Source organism: Canis lupus, chromosome 32, assembly GCF_003254725.2.
Source record: "Canis lupus dingo isolate Sandy chromosome 32, ASM325472v2, whole genome shotgun sequence".
Classification (NCBI taxonomy): Eukaryota; Metazoa; Chordata; class Mammalia; order Carnivora; family Canidae; genus Canis; species Canis lupus.
The window spans coordinates 19316988-19335774 of NC_064274.1; positions in this window are offsets into that span (position 1 = coordinate 19316988).

An 18787-nucleotide genomic window follows, 5' to 3' on the forward strand; every position below is an offset into this window, starting at 1 on the left:
GCCAGACTTCTACTGTGGTGAAAACAGACATGGCAGCCATCTACTGAGATGAGTCAAGAAGGGAATTTGGGGCTTTAAATACTATTTAAATAGATATTCAATTGGTTTTTCAGTTTTTACTTCTACCTTCATTCTTATTTTCAGAAATACTATGAACTCTTAAATGTTTGGAGTGCTCTCCAGGAAAACTAGGCTGCTTCTCAGCTTTTCTAGTTGTGTGTTCAGGAAGTTATGTTTTCAGATGTAGGCTTCTGTTTAGGTCTAGAGTTAGGGTTAGGGTATCTGCCTGGTATTTTGCAGTTCAGAGACATCTCTAGAGGTTTAGGCTTAGCATTAGTGTTAGTGCTAGGGTTAGGGTTAAGGTTATAAAATTAATGATTATGTTTAGAGATTAGGGATTGGAATAAGGGGCTAAGAGTTCAGGTTTGGGTTAGTGTTAGGGTTGTGTTAGCGTAATGCGTATGTGCCTGGTATTTGCTGTTCAAATCCTCTCCAGATAACTGGTATTTACTTAAAGAATACAAAATATTAATTCAAATGGAAATATGCACCCCAGTGTTAATAGCAGCATTACCAATAATAGCCAAACTATGGAAACCACACTGTGGTTCGTAGACTAATGAATGGATAAAGAAGATGTAGTACATATATTTGATGGACAATTACTTAGCCATTGAAAAGAGTAAAATCTTGCCATTTGCAATGATGTGGATAGAGCTAGAGAGTATGACGCTAAATGAAATATGTCAGTCAGAGAAAGACAAATACCATATAATTTCACTCACATGTGAAACTTAAGAAACAATACAAATAAGCAAACAGAAAAAAGTGAAAGGCAAACCACGAAGCAGACTATTAACTGTAGAGAACTAACCTGATAGTACCAGAGGGGGTCGGGGGAGTTAAATAAATGATAGGGATTAGAGAGTGCACTTGTTGTGATGAGCACTGGGCGATATATGAAAGGTTTACATTAGTATATTATACACCTAATATAACACTTTGTGTTAACTAATTGCAATTAAAATAAAAACTTCAAAAATAAATATAAAAAAGTTAAAATTCTTATCTCTAAATCATAGTTTTAGATTCTCATTAATGTTTACTTCTACTGTTTAATATTTTTCTAACTTATTTGCATGTTCCTAGTTTATTTCTCTGTTAATGCAACACAGGTATCTTTCTTGAATTCTAGGCCTTCTTAACCTGCGTGTTGGACATCACTCAAATATCTCATAGCCAATTCATACACATAAGGCAAAACTGGAAACCTGAATTCCGCATTAAACACACACACACACACAGACACACACAAACACACTCATATATATCTGCCTTTCCTATAGTGTTCTCTATCTGAATATAGAACCCCTTTACTAACCCTTTTGATCAAGGGATATAATCTAGGAGTTACCTTTGAGTCATCATCACCAGTATATAATGTCCACCAAATGTACATATCTGAGACATGTCTTATATTCAGATCTTATTAAAGTGGAGATTCTGATTAAGTGGGTTTAGGGCGCACTTGCAGCAATACATTTTAATAAGATCCTGAGGGATGCCAGCACTCATGGTTTGAGAACCACACTTTGAATAACAAGATCATATGGTGTCCTACATAATCTGGCCCCTTTGCAGTTTCTTAAAATTCATCACATCACATTCTCCATCTGATTCCTTGAGTCCAAGCCCCTTGGCTTCCTACCTTTCCTGAGAACATCAAGCTCATCCACATGTCCATACTGTTGCATGTAGTTTCATTTTTCCAGAATGTTCTTTACTACTTTTGATACTGCTAAGTCCACTCATCCTTTAGATCTCAACTTCTCTTATTTATCTGACAAACATTTACTGAGTGAAATGGTTAGTTTTATGTGTCAACTTGACTGGGTCACAGGTCAACCAGATATTTAATTAAAAAAGTTCTTAGAGCACAAACTATTTCTTGTCATGGGACAGTTTTGGCCATAGGTATACAAAATCTATTTTGAAATTCAGAAGCCAGAAATTCACCCATTGTTTTGGTCCAATATGCCTGTGATGCCATCCTTCAGCAAATGTCATACAACCCAGCACTGGAGCTATTAGTTTGGGTTGGAGACAGTGTGCAGATATATTTCATTAATGTATCAAAAACTGCCTTGCAATTATGGCCCTGTTGTTTATTTAGTATATAAATAGTGCAAAAATTGAATTCAAAAGATCCCAATCTTCTTTCTTTACTTACTAGACATTAAAAATATACTCCTATTTCTTCATGCTAATGTGTGTGCACACATCCAGCCTGGTTCAGAGAGATGTGGTGAAAATAAAGTCAAACTAGTAATGGTGTATAAAAGCATTATATGATGATGAAATAATGGAATTAATTTTTTCCATCATTATAACTAATCAATCAAATAACTAATATTAATTAAAATCCCAAAAAAGTTGTTTTCATAATCTTTGAATACATACATTTTGTACAATATTTAAGGTTATGGTACTCTGAATCATGGAATCAATTTCATTTTTATGTTTTTTTTTCCTAAAAAAAAGTCTTCTAGTCATTTCATTTCCTCTAACTACATATTCTAAAATATTCAAGAATCGAAAAACACACAGCATTACTATTAAGGAAACTCATTTATTCATTAAATATTAAGGAGGCATCGGCTTTGTAGCAGGCACTGTTGAACATACTTGGTATACATGGAATGCAGCAAGACCAGAACAGCAAAAATAAAAACAGAAACTCTCCTTTCATGGAGCTTACATTCTGATGGAGACACCCAAAGACACTTTAACAATGAAATTATTTGTTAAAAAACAAAATTCAACTGAGAAAATTTGAAGATCTAATTGGCTTTATTAAGTGACTCATGAATTAGACAACATGCCATCTAGCAAGTGAAGACCTTCCAAAGAGCTATACAAAATGAAAGGTTTCTATAGGAAGGAGGGTGGGGAAGTTATTAGCAAAAGAATATAAAGGGTTGCTTCAGGTCAAGACAATTGCATTTTGTGGGTAGGAGAACAGCAGCGTTTTTTATCCTACAGATTACTTTACTAGTGTTGAGCAGGAAATTCCAGATTGTTAAAAAGTCACATTCCTGGGATAGGTTGAAACTGTAATTAAATCTTGGTTTGTTGTTACTGGAGTAAATGATCCCATTTGGGGCTTCTTGTTACTCTTTAAACAGTGTGCATTTATATCAATACCTTTTTATATCAATTGCTCATCTTTCAAGCACTATTTTTTACTTCAAATTTCATTTCATCATGCAACAAATAAAATATATTTATTGCAGGAAATTAAAGCCCTGATACTGCCTAATACAAGAAAACATATTTAAGCATTATTCTATAATCAAAGCAAAAGCATTTATTTGGTAATATTTTAGTGTAGTATTGTATTGTTTATGGTAAAAAAAAGCCTTTGTTTTATCAAAGTTTACAATCTAAGACTAACAATAATAACAGGGACACAATGTTAGCACATTGTGCTTACAAACCATCCCTAAAATTCCTATTATGTAATGCTGCTCCAGAAACCTCTGATTAGTTTATATGAATAAAAATAGACACAACTGAATAGTCATCTAGAACCAAATAATTCAATATCCATAGCTTCATTGGGTAAATTCTGGTTGGTTGGTTGGTTGGTTGGTTGGTTGGTTTGCATAATCAGAGCTTCGTTTTCAAAGCCACTCCTTAAGTCATACTTTACTCAAATAATTATAACTGATACTCATTTTCTTCAAAATTCTAAACTTCAAATAATGTAATTTTAGAACAAAAAGACTTAAGAGCTAATACAATTCAACCCCTCCATGCACATTTAATAAAGGAAAAAAATTGTGGCTGAAGTGGTTAAATGTTTATTATTTTTGAACCTAATTAGTCGTAGCAGAACTAAGACTTAAATAATTCCCAAATTTCCCAATTCCACAGACTTATAAACTTGCAGGCTTCATTTAAGCTCCTTTGTTTTTTATTATCAGCATTTTAAATCAGGGTAAAGGGAGTCCTTCATCTTTTAAGGAGGATTACTCTGTGGTTACCTTTGAATCAACTCTATCCTAATTCTTTATTTCATCTAGAGACTGAACAACTCTTAAGGTTATAGTATGCTTTCTAGTTTGGCTGATCTTTTGAATTTTAAAACAAAATTGTTGCAAATAGTTTTATATATAGTTTATAGTTGAAAACCACTCATGAGATTTCTAAGACACAAATACATTCAGATATTCTTATCTTTCATAACTACTTTTAGTGCTAATTCAACAATGATTTTTAGTTCCTTCTTGCTTATTCAACAAAACTGAGAAATTTAATAAACAAGCAGGCAAGCAGGTATATTAAACTAGCAAATAGATTATTTTTGTTTTTCTCTGTGTACTTGTGTTTGCATGTACATGTGGGATCATTGTGGAGTTCAAAGTAAAGACATCTTGGAAATGTTTCTGTCTATTCATGCAAATCATTTAAGAACTAGAAAATTAAGCTATATTTTCATTTATTTTGACGATAGATTTGACCAAGTTTATTAGGTAGGGGCCAATGCCTTATTTAAATTGTAAAATTTTAAGTATGCATGCCTTTGGCTTGAATCTCCTTCAGAAGCATCACATCAGTTGTCAGAAGAATATTTATCAAATAAAAGACATAAAACCTTTAAAAATAAGAAAACAGATTGTTTAATAGCTATACTCCCTATACAGAAGAATATGACATTAGATAATAAAACAGTCTTTCATCCTGTGACTCCTCACCATGTGGTCTTGGTATGTCTGTGAGAGAACCAGGCATTTATTACTTCATATGTCCTCTGATACTTTGGGATTATCACTTAATTAACTCGGTATAAATAGATTGAACAAGTGGTGTAAATCCCAGTGGACACAACACTTAGAATTCTATGATGGATCCTCACAAGAAATCCTGGAAAATGAACTAACAAGAAATGGAGAAGTGACACCTGCTTCAGATCAGAATTTGAGTTTATGACAAACACTTTTTTTTCATTTTTTCTGCACATAGTTGTTAGCTTTGGCTGGCACATTTAGAAGTTATAAATAGGTGACAGATATATACTCATGGAAATATTTTAGAACCTTCTCCATGCTTCTCTGTTTAGAGAAATATTAGAAAAGATTAGTTTAAATTCCAGATAAAATTTTAAATACCTACTCTATTAGGATGAATTTAGGAAGACTCAATAGAACCATTAGTTGATGATAGAAACATAACTTTATGTTGTAAGCAATAAAGAACATTTGTGTATTATTTGTTGTAAAATTACGAGAGTGTAAAACTAAGGTGATTAAGGCTTATTATTCTAAAGCAATCCTCAAAAATGAATTTAAACCTTTAATCCATTCCCTCTGTGATTATTTGGGAATCTGACGCAACCCTTTTTGAGGGTATCCTACATAGTATATTTTAGAAATTTGTTAGGTCAGATCTAAAGTAGTACCTAGGTGTTTTAGCCCAAATTGCATCTAAAACATCAAAGAGAAAGAAGGAGGAGGAGAAGGAATGAAGAGAAAGAAAAAGAAAGAAAGAAGAAAGAAAGAAGAAAGAAGAAAGAAAGAAAGAAAGAAAGAAAGAAAGAAAGAAAGAAAGAAAGAAAAGAAAGAAAGAAAGAAAGAAAAAGAGAAGAAAAAGAATGAAAGAAAGAAGAAAGAAAGAAAGAAAGAAAGAAAGAAAGAAAGAAGAAAGAAAGAAAGAAAGAAAGAAAGAAAGAAAGAAAGAAAGAAAGAAAGAAAGAAAGAAAGAAAGAAAACTGTAATGCAATTTTAGCCAAACTCTCTTAGATGCATGTTATAGCAGTAACTTTTCCTGGACTCTGTCAGTGGACCAAATGGAAACAAATATTCTTATCAATTGTTATCAAAACTGCACTGGATGCTCTATAGTTCAATACATTTTAGAGCATATAAAGAATAGCAAACTGAAGTAATTAGGCCAAGCCTGCCCACAATTATTTTAGAACTTAAATAAAATACACTTGTGTTTTCATCTAGATGGAAAATGAAGCTTTCAGTAATGGACATCTCAGCTTCATGAAAGTCACTTCTGAATCCTTACAAGCTATCTCAGAAGTAGAACAGTTGAATACATCGCAGTCTACTATGCAGAAATGGTTTTCCCACTGATAGCAAAAATTTAAAAATTAATAATAATGATACTCAATTTTAAAAGCTAACATGCTTAAATAAGAGAGTCTGAATGTCTGTTTCCTTGATCAAAAATTCTGGTATGGAATAACAGAAATGGACTTTAGAGACATTTATTTCAACAAGCTGTAGGCATTCATTCTAATGATCACAGGTTTTTATTTAAAGTGACTGTAGGGTCATTCTATGATTGATGTCACAGATTGTTCTGGTAACATACAAAAAAAGAAATAAATAGCAAGATATTGTTTCGTTTTTTTCTGGATAATTATTCAATAAAATTTTTCTGCACATTCATGGATTTTGGTACTCTCTCATTTTCTCCTTTTTCAGTGCATCAGGGGAAGTATTTATGGAACTACTACCAATAGAAAAATGTACTTTTTATAAGAAATGACATAAGGAATCAATTTAAGGTTGTGAATGAGAATGAAGCCAATCCAGGAGGAAATTCTTATTTTGATGTCATTACCCAGAGGCACGTGCATCTGGAGGAGAGAACCCAACTGACCATGTAGCTGCTTGAATACTGCAGACAAGCTAAGGGCCTGTGCTGGTACCCATAATGTTGATAAAATCCTGAAGACACTGTGATTCAAACAGTACTTTTCATAAGAGCTTTTTGGACTCTATGCCCTGTAGTTCTCAAATCCTGACAGTTAATCAAATTAACCACCCTGCACAGATTTAGACCCCCTACAGGAGAAATGTATAGTCTGGATTATAGGCAGCCAGTAGGTCATTTTCATGCACTTAGAGCCCTCTCTATATTGACTTCTTATGAATTGTATTTCTCTGGTGAATATCTTATTTTTTCTACCCCTAATATACTGCTGGTGGCCACGCCTATTTCTGACAATATGCCTGCTTGAACTTTAGAAAATTGTGTCCTCTCTCACTTTTGAATTGCCACTTAGATTATTCACTCATAACATGATTTTGACAAATAGCAGTATAATAAGTACTTAAGTATCATAAGCATAAAGAGAAATAACTTCTCATAAGTATCAGGAGAATAAAAAGAAGTAACTCTTTAAAAATTTGTGTAAAATTAAATGTTATAATCAATATTATCCTTTATTATCCTTGGGTTGATCTACATATTTGGAATTAGTTTCTGAATTTCATTCACATACAGTCTTAAAGAACTAGCTTAGGTTTTCCTTCTGCCTCTTTACTATTAGTTTCAGCTGGTCTGCTGTGTCTCCCTAGTTTTTCGTCCTATTGTTGATTACGTGTTCAACATGCTTTTGAATATGTTTTATGACATTCTGAAACTGAACATATTTTAACTACCAATTAAAGATGCCGATCTCTTTTATTTAAATACACAGATTCTTGGAGATCAATAGGCTTAACTACTAGCATTGTTGTTGTTAAAGGGTAAGTCCATTTTATATCACAAAAGATGAACATGTTTTTTCAAGGATTTCTATATAATAAATAATAGACAACCCAGTAATTTGCTCTAAAAGATAGGGGAACTGCTGACCCATTCCTGAAATAGATCAATATACTATATTTATCACTTACTGTCAAAAAGGCTATTCCCAGTTGAATTAATGGCTTTTTAAAAATTTTTTATTTTTTTGAATTAATGGCTTTTGGTTTTTGTTGTGTTTTTCTGGATAAGCACATGGATTTTTGACTTAATTTTAAATAGGCTATCATCCTGAAGTAATAGCAATTATAAAAAAAATGAGTAATGTCTATTATTTATTGAGTGTGTCTACTAGGAATCGATGCATTGCTTTAAGTGACTGATAGACCAGTAGGTAGATAGATACATACATACACACATATAAATGGATAGCCTTATATAATCTTCACAGTAATTTTATTTTTGTTATTATTATTATTATTATTATTATTATCTCCACTTTTCAAATGAGGAAACAGAAAATTATAATTTTGGAGATATGAAATCTAATATGAATTATAGGGAACATTGTATTTTGAGTCTATAGGACTCTAAAAGAACCAAAATTTAGGTTATTTCTACTATCCTCAACATTTCAAGTTAGTATTTAACCACTTCTTCTTTAAGGATGTGGAGGCAACTCCCACAGGACATAAATTAAGCCAAAATTGAGGCAATAAGTAAATATGCCTATGGCCACAAATGTCAAGAAAATCCACATCTCTAAGTACTATTTAGTACTGGAATAGATTCTTGCCAGAAAAAAAAAAAAAAAAAAAAAGGTTATATTTCTGTTGTTAGCTTTGTGGAACTTTGGCAACAGAAATGAGACAAAGAGTTTTATAAGATATGCATCTGCTAGTTCTTTTTCTGTAAATACAAAGCATCTAATCAATGAACTCACAGATTGACCAGTAAATTAATGAGTTGTTTGCTGTAATAAAGTTAATTCTTCATCATGTACACATTTCTCATTACACTTTTTCTAAGTATATACTTTAAAATAAAGATTCTGATGCCAATATATTACTATCAGAATGTCTTTTTTTTTAATGTTGGAGGTTTTGAGAGGAATTACTTACACTTCTTTTAAGTTTTGAACCAATTGAGATGTAGACATTGTATTGAAGTAAAAATTTGAATGATATATCATTTTAATTGCTGTTAAACCTGAATTGAAAAAGCAGCCTGGGGCACCTGGGTGGCTCAGTAGTTGATCATCTACCTCTGGCCCTGGGTCCTGAGATCAAGTCCTGCATCAGGCTCCCTGCAGGGAGCTATACATAACCATTAAATTGCAAGTAGAGCAACTACTGAGAGGGAGAGAAGTAAAAAAAGAGAGAGACAGAGAAGGTATCAAGAAATTGGTCTCTGAATGAGTGCTATTTTTTAATACATTAATTCCACAACAGGATGGTCAATGAATATTTTCTTTTCTTCTTTCTTAGGGTGGAATAAGTAAGGAAAATACACAGAATGCCTAGAAATATTACCTCATTACTGCTTCTGCTTGGAGAATGGAATGACCACCTATGCATAGACATATAACAAAGGGAAAATAATGTTTCCCTAACACATTTGGTGGAAAAATAAAATAGTTCAAATCAGATATACAGTAAGTAGATGTTGAAATTATATATTGATAATAGACTGGGATATATTGAAGATTGAGGGTCAAATAAACTGAAATGAGCAATGGAAAAATTGTTCTTAGCTGCAACACACAGATATCACAATGGTTTAACTGAATGTTTTGTGATTCTTAGAAAGGGTAGTGGAAAGCACTATATACCTGAGAGGTCCACGGAGCCATAAAAAGCCAGAAACATAGCAGAAAATATTTCAGGATAACACAGAGCAAAACAGAGGGAATGTACTATGGCCCATTAATATAGTAAAAGGGAATACTTTCTTAAAATCACAAATTCGTTCCAAGTAAAAAAAAAAAAATCACAAATTCGTGCACTAGTAAAAAGTAATTTTGACCTAAACATTTAATGTTAATTAAATAGCAACGACTTGTACAAATTGAAAATAGAAAAAGCTCATGATGCACAGTGATGAAGAGAGATTTTCATACAAGACCAGATGGATTTATCCTAAGATGGCATGACATTGCTTTAATTTCTTTTGACATTGTTTTAATTTCTTTTGGTTTGGACTTTGTGCTCCAGTGTTACAGGCTTACAATGTTACAGTGTTACAGGTTACATTGTCAACTCATCAAGATTATATCCATCTTTCCCAGCCTACTTAAGTTAATAAAAAAGAAAGGATATATAAAGGAAAACATTGAATTGGCTAGTTTAGTTTAAAAGATTTATCAAGAAAAAAAAAATTTTTAAAAAGTAAAAGATTTATCAAGGAAATATATCCAACTGGCTAGTTAAACCAGATGGTTATATCCACCAGCTAATTCATTTTTCCTCTGATGATGAAAAATCATATTATCATCACTAGGTTTGTTGTCTGGTGAAAAAAGGAGAATTAGAGAACTCAATGTTTAATGGCATCAGACTGAAGTTGTCTGACATATATTTCTCCTCAGGATGAAGGTAGAGGGTGCAACAAGATTTGAAGTTCAGATCTTAAATCAAGGCGTGGCCTACCTTTGTGTCTATAGTATCTCCCCAAATTTTACACAAGTATACTCTCCCATAATGTGTTGATTTAAAAATTTAACACTGAAGACTATTACCCATTTCCTTTCTTTTTAAAAGATATTTTATTTATTTATTTGACAGAGAGAGAGAGAGAGAGCGTGCACAAGAAGGGGGAGGGGCAGAGGGAGAGGAAGAAACAGGCTTGCTACTGAGCAGGGAGTCCCATGCCCCATGCCCCATATGGGAACAGATTCCAGGAACCTAGGATCATGATCTGAACAGAAGGCAGACGCTTAACCAACTGAGGCACCCAGTCATCCTCCTTCCTTTTTTTAATTTAGTTTTTTGATCTGAGATAGTCTGTAGAGATTGCACGCATTACTCAGAATGCCGATAAATTCTTGGCTAGACTTATAAATAATTGATCCTCTAAGTTAAGAAAAATAGAAAGATGATGATTCTTCTAATTCTAAATATGAACATAAAGAACTACTGCATGAATTGAAACTTTTAACTTTCGGTTCTAAAAAATACCTGGCACCCTACATTATATTAAATCATGTGAAAGACTTCAAAACAACAACACAAAAACAGCCTCTATAGCAAGAACTTCTCAAAGAGAAAATGGATACAGAGTTACAATAGAGGCACTGCATAATTAAATTTCTATAATTTGAAATGTTACTAAAGGAGATATAAGAAGTCTATGAAAACCAAACCAGCTGCTTATAAATTCATATCTTTGGGATATTTAAAACAAATAAAAGGAAAGGAGGATTATATGTACTCTCACTAGGAACATTGAAGACTTAAGACAAATTTGTTTTAAAAGGGTTTTACTTATTTATTCATGAGAGACACAGAGAGGCAAAGACACAGGCAGAGGGAGAAGCAGGCTCCATGCAGGGAGCCCGATGCAGGACTCCATCCTGGGACTGCGGGATCACGCCCTGAGCCAAAGGCAGAAGCTCAACTACTGAGCCACCTAGGCATCCCAGGACTTAAGACAAGTTACAAAAAAAATTTGAATCATGTTCAGAAGAAAGATAACCTCTAAAGGTAACAGAGCCTAAAATGGCCAGCCTATTTTCCTTGCCAAGTTTGCTTTCCCCAGTCAGATATCTTAAACCCTTACATCCACAGAGGCATAGGTTATGAAAGACAAGTATCCTGTATGCATCTATTCAAATGTATTAAAAAAGTCCAACTCACATTTGGGTAATTAAATGATTCTCAAAAAAAAAAAAAAAAAAGACTCAAATTCACATTTCCTAGAGACATTTGTCTAAAGACTGATCTGCCAAATGGTCAGTTAGCTTCAGCTTCCCTTTAAATAATTGTAGAGCTATTTTTTGAGACCTCTTGTTTTTGTTAATATTGTATTATTTTGAATTATTGACATCCTTGTTGAATTCTTGGAATTATTTAATCAATAAATCTAAAAGTGTCTTTATACTTATTTTTGCATTTTTAATATAAATGTATTAAAGCAATATTTTCTGATTTTTTTCTTATAGGTACATGTTTTCTTTCATCTCTTTTGACTATTTTGAGACATTTTACTTCTTTTGTTAAAGATTCTCCAAAGATATTTTATTCCTAGTAATTCACACTTAAACGTTTTTAGTAGTTTTTAGAAATTTTATACACTGAATTTATGCCTTTGTTCTTGTTGTTTTGTTCCATTGTGTGTGTCTGTGTTTACCTCATGCATTAAACAAATTAGTACCTGCCAATATTCATTTCTGTTAGTGTTTCCTTTGGTATTGATATTGTGACAGGAAAAAAAAAAAAAAGAGGAATTGAATGAGTCAGACTGCTATTGAACTTCATTAAATCTTATTTTTTAAGATAATTTTTAAAAATGTAAATCAAAAGGGTCATTGAACGTTGCTGTCACCATTATGGCTAAAATTTCACTGATATTTAAAGCAAGTCATGATTGTCCTCTTTGGATAGTCAACAGTTAGTGTTGATTATTAAGCGTAATCACATAAAGCACACCATTTAAGAATTGTACATTAGCAAGGATTCCTCACTTAGTAGTGCACAAATGTTATTAGTAATTCATTTTTTTCAGTGATTTGTTGTACAAATAAACTTTGAACTAGACTTATTAAATTCCAACCCAACCACATTAAAGGATTAACTTTAGCCACCACATCCCACCCCAACTCTCCATTTGTCTTCAGACTCTCCATGGAGTCTATTATATTATAAAACATGCAACTATTGACCTTAACACACAAGTTTGACCAGCTACCAGACTTGTTTCCATAAAAGCCATCGCTTTTAATGCAGCCAATCTCCTGAAGCTAGAAAACTAAAAGTATCTACTCGATATTATGGCATATAGACCGTAAATTAGAAAAGATGATTTTCTGGGTTAGGCCACCTAACTTTGAGTTGTATTTTTAGATGAGCTAGTTGTATAAAAAGGATTCTTAGAGACTATCACCAAGAAGTCATGTCAGGAAACAGAAGCAAGGGGGAGAATTGAGATTTCAGTACCCAGTGAACAAGAGTTGGGAAGCAAGATACCTTTAGAAGCTGGATGTGAAGTATAAACATAAATAAAGCAGAAGAACCCATCTTGAAGAATGCACCCTGTTGAGTCAGCCTGGTATGAATCCAATATCATTTTAGGCTTAGAAAGCTTTATAAATCCAGAGTGTTTGGCATACATCCTATAGACTGGTTATGACTCTAACCTTGTGAACTATGCCATATTTTACTCAGGAAAATGTACAGAAATGAAGTGAGAAAAATGTGAGGCCACTATCTTCTTATCTACCCCTAACATGCCAAACTTTACCTTAATAGCATTTAGCCTTTTCTAAAATGGCAAGAAATATAATTCCTTTTCTAAACCACTTGATTCTTCTACATAGCACTAGCCAATCTGGAGAAAGATATCCAGAGCACAAGTTATTTTTTAAATGCATAAGATGAGAATATGGACACATAGCTTTATAATTTCAGAGTAATGTTCTACAGAGAGCTTGCCAAAAGTGTGAAGATTGAAGCTAGGGAAAAATATAAGGTGTGAAGATCGGTCATTTTGAAACTGAGGTAATAAAAATTCAACAGAACTATTGCTGACGATAAATGATAATAAGAAGTTTATAATTCATTCAGCCAACAGTTTATTTTCAAATTGTCTAATATCTGCCATTTAGCCATCTTCTGTATTCAGTATATAGTAAGGGATAAAACCTATAGCAGAGAGAACATAACTTCCAATTATAATTCTTTATGTCTTTGGTAACAAGGATACTGGTTCTCAGTTACAAATGGCATAACAAGGGATCCCTGGGTGGCGCAGCGGTTTGGCGCCTGCCTTTGGCCCAGGGCGTGATCCTGGAGACCCGGGATCGAATCCCACGTCGGGCTCCCGGTGCATGGAGCCTGCTTCTCCCTCTGCCTGTGTTGCTGCCTCTCTCTCTCTCTCTCTCTCTGTGATTATCATGAATAAATAAATAAATAAAATCTTTAAAAAAAAATGGCATAACAAATAGAGCCCTAAATATGTGAAGAGTGGATGAAGGGATTAACTAATTTAAAGTTTTTGGGCTCAGACAAATTATATCTCAGAACCTGCTAGCAATTTGAAAATGAGAAAGGTATCAAAGCATTACCATCTTAACTTGTAGTTTTTTGTTTTTAAGATTTTATTATTTTATTTTTACTTATTTTTTCAAAATTATTTATTTATTTTGAGAGAGAGAGAGAGAGAGCTCACAAACAGGATGGGCAGAGGGAGAAGGAGAAAGAATCTCAAGCAGACTCTGTGCTGAGTGCAGAGCCTGATGTGGGGCTTGACATACTCTATCCCAAGACCCAAGATCATGACCTGAGCCAAAACCAAGAGTCAGTCACTTAACCAATTGTGCCATGAACCACTGTTTATTACTTTTAGGAGGCTCCACACCCAACATTGAGCCCAACATAGCATATGAACTCAAGACCCTAAGATAAAGACTTGAGCTGAGATCAAGAGTCAGACACTTAACCAGTTGGACCACCCTGGTGACCCTACCATCCTGACTTTTTTTTTTTTTAATTTATTTATGATAGGCACACAGTGAGAGAGAGGGAGGCAGAGACACAGGCAGAGGGAGAAGCAGGCTCCATGCACTGGGACCCCGATGTGGGATTCGATCCCGGGTCTCCAGGATCACGCCCCTGGGCCAAAGGCAGGCGCCAAACTGCTGCGCCACCCAGGGATCCCTGACTTTTAATTAAGGAAAGGGAAACATATTAAAAATATAAAGAGAGATTAGTAACTTCAACCTCACTAACTAAACAAATATCTCCATATTTATTGAGCAAGATATTACAGGAACCTGCAGAGTTTACCATTTAGTGGGAACATCATCATGTTAAACATTAATTAGACATAGTGGTGAATATTATGATGATAGTATATGCAGTGTATACATAGAATTAAAAAGAAACATGCCTACAACTCCTAGAAACTGCAAAGGAAGTATATTTAGCTAAGCTGACAACAGCAAATATTGAACTAAACATGGCATAAACACCAGGACATTTATCAGATAACTTAAAAAGAATCCTAAGTGGTTCAACAATGTCATCGCGTACTTATTATTTATGTTCCTTCCACTAGTCTGCTCAACCATGTCTCCCCTTATGGTCAACAGACGAACCCTTGTTCAGTGATTAAAAAAAAAAAAAAAAAAGAGTTGAATTTCCATGATGGCACTGGGCTAGTTATGATCTATTTCTTTGTATCAGGGATTAGTTTACTCCTCGAGCCTTTTACTGCCTAAAATCTAAACAAAATACAGTTATGTGTTAGCCAGGAAAAGAAGGAAAGTATCATTATGAGTCCTTCAGGAGAATCTACCATAGGAAACTTACACAGAACTGTCAACATTCTGCCTTGATACATGCAAGACTACTAATCTATTAGGCACAAATAGAACCCCCAGACCCACAGTATCTTTGGAGCCAAGAAGAGTTTTCCATTTTCTTTCAAATAAAAAGAAAAAAAAATTAGGTAGAAGAAAATGTCTTAACATTTCTTCTTCTATGTTTATAACATCGTTATATTTGTTTTTATTTCAATGTAATTGTGGACCATAAATTTTAATATTTTTCTATAGAGGGAAAGGCCAATGGAAATCATAACACAGCCCTGGTTGCATGCATCTAGCATTCCAGGTGCTGAAACAGAAAATATATTCAAGGCAGAGGGAACAGCATATGCATTGCTCATGGGAAAGGTGAATCATCCCATTTCAGAGGAATGGATATCCACACTCTCAAATTCTCAAATGGTCCCAGAATCATTATGTGCATGAGCAGACATCTGCAGTGAGGATACTCAGATTAATGAATTCCAAGTCAATATACAATTAAACGACATAATAAACAGATTTTCCCAGGGATGCAAATGAACATAATGCAGCAACACAATTTTAACAGTTTTTCCTTCCTATTTTTCAAAACAATAGATCAATAGCTCCAAAAAGAAAGATGCGCCCTTCTTGTGGCTAACTCTATGTTCCATCAACACTGTGCCATATACAAAAGTGCACAGAATACACACACATATTTTTATTTCTTGATATCTTTTCCAAACTTGTACATCTGATAAATGGCTATCTCTGTATTTTTGCTGTCAAGGTCCCTATTTGCCAGCTGGTTAGGAAAGGAGGCAAAGGTTGATTTGGTTCTCCCCAGGAACAAATCTGTCATAACACTGCTGTTCCACTACAGTAACCTGTAGGAGTGAGGGATACCAGTCCTCCTCCTTTAGGGCACTTCCTATTCAAATACGCATACAACAGATTTTTTTCTAGATGAGTCAGACACCAGAGTGGCATTCAAGGCTGTTATGTTAGAAAAGAACTTAAATCACAAAACCTTGCCTCAGTATTTCCAACCGCGTACTTTAAGAAGCTTCTTATAATATATCTGCACACATCAAGGCTTTCTGGCCTTTGTAGGCAAAAAAGTCTTATTTTAGAGAGCAAAACTGCAAAGCTTAGTGATGCAAAGCACCAGAGTTTTTCTGGCAGAAGTAAATGTGGTTCAAACACTCGTAAATATGTATGCCGTAATGAAAATATCTTTTTATAATACACTTTCCCACTCTCAGTTGTGAATTTTCATGGGAATTATTTCCAAAGACAAGCTGCAGGGAAAACATCAATTAATCTGCTGAATGAATTTTTGAATCCATTCTCAATGCTGAGACCCCCTCCTGGTGCTTGGTAATTACCCCAATATTTTCTGCACGCTTGTTTAAACGGCTTCCTCTTGGGCTTCCTGTGAAGAAGGCCTTTCTCTCTGCTGATGTGAAAGGCAGCGTGCCTTATCGCTCTGCCTCATTCCATCTGCGGTTCGTGGGGGGTCCCGCTAATCACTGTCATTGGAACATTGGATGAGCAGTCTGGGGACATAGATAGATGTGACACCAAAGGAGACCAGGGACTTTCCAACAGAGTGCTCATCTCCGCAAATGCATCGTACCCGTCCAGATTCAAAGCAAGGGATGGACTCTTTTCAAGCAAAGGCCCTCATGGTAATTATACAAATACAGTGATCAAAGTTATTATCACTCTTTTAAAAGGCCAAGGATTTATGAGAGTGGTGTTTTGTTACCTGTGACAGGAAATATTTAGTCCTTGTGAAAAGCAAAAGTGGTAGAGGAAAATACAATACGGAGAAAATAAAGTAAGAAGAAAGGGAAAACGGTTCTCAACAAAAATTCTATTTATAAAGAAATAGAATTTGAAAGCAACTGATGCAAAAGAAAGATAAAAGTTGTGAAATGTTGGATTGTGAAAGAACTTCAAAGTCTATTCAAATGTCACATTGATTTTTCTTTACATCTTTAAGTAAATTTCAGAAGATAAATGTGTTCCATGATTTATTCACACGTGATTTATCTATAAATAGAGAATAAACCACAATGATATTTTTAACATAAAAGAATTCTCAGACTGGAAATATGAATCCCTTATTTTGTCTTAAATAAAGATAAATTTCATACTTTTGGAGACTATGACATGTGTGAATAACATTTTTAAACTAGTTTAGGGTTTCCTTAAAACTGTGAGATAGCTGAAGACAAACTATGCTACTTTATTGGGTGCATATATTGAATGTTTATAATCTAGTTCAGATATTTTTTAAAGAATGTGAATGTTGAGATTTTTTTGATGGAGTATTTGAACAAAAGAAAATTAAATATAATGTTAAGGGAAAACAAGTCATTCTTTTAGTCTCAGTTCAATTATTTTATCTAAATTGAGCCCCAATGTCAGAAAAGTTTGCAACAACTTCTTATTTAGAATGCCAGTGATTTCTAGGACGTAAATTTGGAATATCATAAGTATAATCACTCTATTCTCTATCGCCCAAATAAAGTAAAATATTTAGAAAATCTCTATGTTTATTTAGAAAAATATTTACAAAATCCCTATCCTCTTTAATTTAATGCACTATCTATACATTAAAAATTTTACTGATAAAATGGAAGAGCAAGTCATAATGATATGATGGAATCTGGAAACCAAGAACAAACCTTAAGATTCAAAGTTCTATATTAATCTCTAATTTATCTCTTGTTTTCTCTTGAGAACCTCTGCTAGCCAGGAATTACTTCCACTACTTCACCAAAATGTCTTTGTGTTATCAAGTTGTTCCCTGTTGCTAAAAATTAATAATGGTCAATTCTCAATTATATTCTTGGTTGACCTATTAGTGGCATCTGTCATGATTTTTCAGGCCCTTCATCTTGAATATTTGCTTCCTGGACTTCAGTGACCATTCTTTCCTGATTTTTATGCCACATTGCTGACCAGTTTTGGCTTATTCTGATTTTGTTGGTTTATGAACATTCTCTTGATTTCTAATCATTCAAATATCCTACTGCTTAGATCTTTCCTCTCTACATAGGTCCCCTTACAGATCTCACTCAGCCACATAGATCGAAATACCATCTATATTTTTGTGATTCTGAAATTGATTTTTTTTAATATTTTATTTATTTTTTAAGATTTTATTTATTTATTCATGAGAGACATTGAGAGAGAGGCAGAGATATAGGTAGAGGGAGAAGCAGCTCCCTGTGGGGAGACTAATGTGGGACTCGATCCCAGACCCCAGAAAATTTTATCCTACATATCTATCTTGTACTCCATACTCCAAATTTATACCTGTAAGCATCCCATACTTAACATACTCAAAACAAATCTGATCTTTTCCCAAATATGCTCCTCCTGAGGTTTCTTAAACCCCATAAATGGGAAATCCATTTTATCATTGCTGAAACAAAAAACCTTGGATTCATCTAACTTCTGACTCTAAACTCTCCACACTTGACATATCAGCAATGTTTTAGCACAAGAACAAGAATGATCTTTTTATAACGCAAGGCCAATTGTGTCACTTTTCTGCTCCAAACTGTCAATGGTGTCCCATGTTGATCAAATGTAAAAAGAGCAAAAAACAAAACAAAACAAAATACATGTCTTCTTCCAATAGGCTACAAGATGAGGTTTATTTTACTACTAACTCTAAATTTGCCATCCCTTACTTTTTCCTTTGCTCATTAAATAGCTATC